The 3,777-nt window shown below is 43.7% G+C and overlaps 1 pseudogene; it reads left to right on the top strand.

Moving 5' to 3' along the window:
* The first annotated feature begins 463 nt into the window (after positions 1-463).
* LOC111531538 lies at positions 464-2,101 on the top strand (annotated as a pseudogene).
* Positions 2,102-3,777: the final 1,676 nt, after the last annotated feature.

Below are 3,777 nucleotides of genomic sequence, written 5' to 3'. Positions count from 1 at the left end.
CAACATATTTGGATGAATGTGGGCACTCAGATTCCCAGCATGCCCCCGCCAGAGAATCCCGGTGATTTTAGGGGTCCTGAGCCAATGATGGTCAGTGAGAATGGTAATACAAGTGCCTTCTGCCATGATGATGTTGAAAGAAGACACCACTGTGGACAAAGTCAGCATCCAGGATGCCCCCAGTAGCTACTCAAAGGTCCTCATACCTCTTCTTAGCATCCACTTAATATCACCCACTCCAGGGTTTGCCATGAAGGCTTCCCTAGCAGTCACCAGGAAAGTGGGTCCTGTTCCTTCTGGCTGGCAGTGGCAGAGGAGCTGAAAAAACGATTTAGTGGAGAGCAACAGTTTAATGACTCATTCTCACTGATGGGACACCAGAACTATTAGCCAAACTCCAGATGCTGTGGAAACTACATCCTTCCAAGCACGTTCCCTGGCCAGTAGCCAAGCAAAAAGCATTATGTCAAAGTCTCCAGATGCTGGGGGCAAAGCTGAGCACCCCAAGAACAGCCACACTGAGATGGGCCACCTCCCATCAACGTTTTTCTGAGCCCAGTCAACCTATGTCAAAGTTCAAGTTTTGACAGGCTCGGTGACCAGCGCTTGTAATCCCAGTTACTAATGAGACTGGGGCAGGAGGATCACTTGAGCCCAGGAGTTCAAGGTTGTGGTAAGCTATGATTGTGCCACTGCACTCCAGTCTCTGCAAAATGGAGAGACCCTGTCTCTAAAAAATAAAAATGAAAAGTTGAAGTTCCTGGTGATACAGCTAGGAGACAGGGAAACACTGGGTAGAAGAGGGTAGTTCCCCAGCAAAGGTCCCACCCTCAAGCCTGGATACCCACAGCCCTAACTGAGAACAGGCATTCCTGTTTTTGTGTCAAAAATGTTGCCTTTTGGCCCATCACACCCCCTATCCTGTACCCATATAAACCCCAAACCAGAGGCTCCAGAAGCAGGAGATGAGAAGATGAGCAGACAAATGGCAGAATGGCACAACACAGGAGAGAAGAGAAGAAACATCAGGAGGAGTTTGGCTGGGGATGGTTGGAGAATCAGCCACTGGATGGCCAAACTCCAGGGGAAGATCATCTTCCCACTCCATCCCCTGTCCAGCTCCTCATCTATCCCACTGAGAGCCACCACCACCACCCAATAAAACCCTGCATTCTCCATCCTTCAAGTCCATGTGTGACCTGATTCTTCCAGGATTCTGGACAACAACTCAGGACACAGAAAGCTGTCACACTGGCCCTCTGCCTTTGCAGAAAGGTAGAGGGTCCACTGAGCTGATTAACACTTAAGCCATCTGCAGATGGCAAGGCTAAAAGGGCACACTGTAACACACGCCCACTTGGGCTCCTGCACCTGTCTGTCTGTTTACTCCCTCTCCTGTAAGAGGTTTGAGCAGCAGTGGCGACCAAACAGACAAGCCACACCCCTGTCACACGTCCTGTGAAGGGGGTCAGGGAACTCTCCGCTTTCACTGGCACATTTGTTGGATCCTCAATCATGTCCCTGGTGTTAGTGGCCCAGCCACACTGACCAAGCCAAGCAACACAGCTGCACACAGTGTGAGAAGAACTTCTCGTCCACTAGTGCTCTTCAGATTCACAAGTGGACTCACACTAGAGAATAGCCTTTTGTGCGCAGCATACATGGGCAAGTTTTTACCGCCAAAGGCAACTTGAAGGTCCACTGTATGACTCATGGAGCAAACAATAACTCAGCACACCAGAGAAGGAAGCTAGCCATTGAGAACACTATGGCTCCATTAGGTATGAATGGAAAGAATCTCAGAAATGTTTCCAGGAAATCCTGGCCCCTTCAGTGAAGGTGGTGGAACCAATACACCAACATGCTCAACAGTGGTCTTGCCAGGAAGACTAGCAAGATCTCTATGACCCAGAGTGGTGGTGTTCCCACCCTCCCAGTTTCTGTGGGGGCCAACTCTGCTGTGAATAACACTACTGAGTCTAAGATGGATGGCTCCCAGTCAGGTATCAATGCCAATGTAGAAAAACCAGGTGCTACTGAGACTGTTCCCACACACTGGTTCCCTCACTTCCTGGAAGAAAACAAGATTGTGGTCAGCTAAGCTAAAGGGGAACTCGCCTGAAAGAAGACACGTAGACAGAGTGAAATGTCTAGACCAAGCTTGTTCAACCCTCAGCCCACAGGCCACATGCAGCCCAGGGCGGCTTTGAATGTGGCCCAACACAAATTACAAGTTTGTGAAGTTTCTTAAAACATTCTGAGATTTTCTGTGATTTTTTTCAGCTTATCAGCTATTGTTAGTGTTCGTGTATTTTATGTGTGGCCCAAGACAATTCTTCTTCCAAGGTGGCCCAGGGAAGCCAAAAGTTTGGACACCCCTAGTCTAGACTGTGATTTTTATTCTTTTATTATTTTTTATTTGTATAAATTTATGGGGTACAAGTGTAATTTTGTTACTTGCATAGATTGTGTTGTGGTGAAGTCAGGGCTTTTAGGGTATTGATCACCCAAATAACCTACATTGTATTCCTTAAGCAATCACTCATTATCCACCCCTTGCCTTACCCTTCCAAGTCTCTGTTGTCTAACATTCCACACACTGCCTCCATGTGTACACTTTATAAACACTGGCTTGTTTCACCAAAGTCAATGGCCTCCAGTTCCATCCATGTTGCTGCAAAATACATGATTGCATTCTTTTTATGGCTGTATAGTATTCCATTATGTAGACATACCACAGTTTCTTTATCTAATCTTCCGTTGATGGACACTTAGGTTGATTCCTTATCTTTGCTATTGTGAATAGTGCTGTGATAAACCTACTATTGCAGGTGTCTTTTTGATACAATGATTTATTTTTCTTTGGGTAGATACCCAGTAGTGGGATTGCTGGATGGAAAGTAGTTGAATTTTTAGTCATTTAAGAAATCTCCATAGTTTTCCATAGAGGTTGCACTAATTTACATTCCCACCAACAGTGTATAAGAGTTCTTTCCCTTTTCTCCCCATGCTCACTAACATCAATTAGTTTTTCTCTTTTTAATAGTAGCCATCCTGACTAGTGTAAGATGGTTTCTCACTGTGGTTTTAATTTGCACATCTCTGATGATTAGCAATGTTGAGCATTTTTTCATATGTCGGTTGGCCATTTGTCTTCTTTTGAGAAATGCCTATTCATGTCCTTTGCCCACTTTTTAATGGGATTATTTGTTTTTTTTTTTTTTTCTTAAATCCCATCTCCTCCACCCGTTTTCCTTATTCTTACTGATATGCACATGATGTTTACAGATGGCAACCTCAGGCAGTTCTACAATCACAATTGTTATGCTGCTTTGCAAAACATAAAAACAAAAAATTAAAAATCAAAAAAAGAAAATATCTATACCAAAGCAAATACAGACTGTAATTATTTTTTAATTTTGGAAAGAAGCAAGTCTTGAAAGTAGCTTTGTTACTTCCAACAAACTATATACACAGAAATTCTGTACAACCTACAGTAACTATTTCCCAAGACTGTCGCCTATTTCAGGGTGGAAAAGTGAACTTATTGAACCACAATGGGAAAGACAACTACTTAGCTTAATGGGGTGGGGAGAAGTACTGTATACTTCCATGGTAACTGTCTGCAAGTAAATGGACAAGGTCATAATCTATTTAGGGACCTGTTTTGTATGTCTCCCAACCCTGTACCCATCTTTTCTTTTGTTTTGTTTTTTTAAAGTACTTTCAAAAATAAAGCAAAAAAAAAAAAAAAAAAAGATTGTAGAATTACAAACT

Source organism: Piliocolobus tephrosceles, chromosome 12 (assembly GCF_002776525.5).
Source record: "Piliocolobus tephrosceles isolate RC106 chromosome 12, ASM277652v3, whole genome shotgun sequence".
Classification (NCBI taxonomy): domain Eukaryota; kingdom Metazoa; phylum Chordata; class Mammalia; order Primates; family Cercopithecidae; genus Piliocolobus; species Piliocolobus tephrosceles.
Note: the sequence above shows the minus strand (reverse complement) of the source record. Positions and strands in the feature narration are given on the sequence as shown.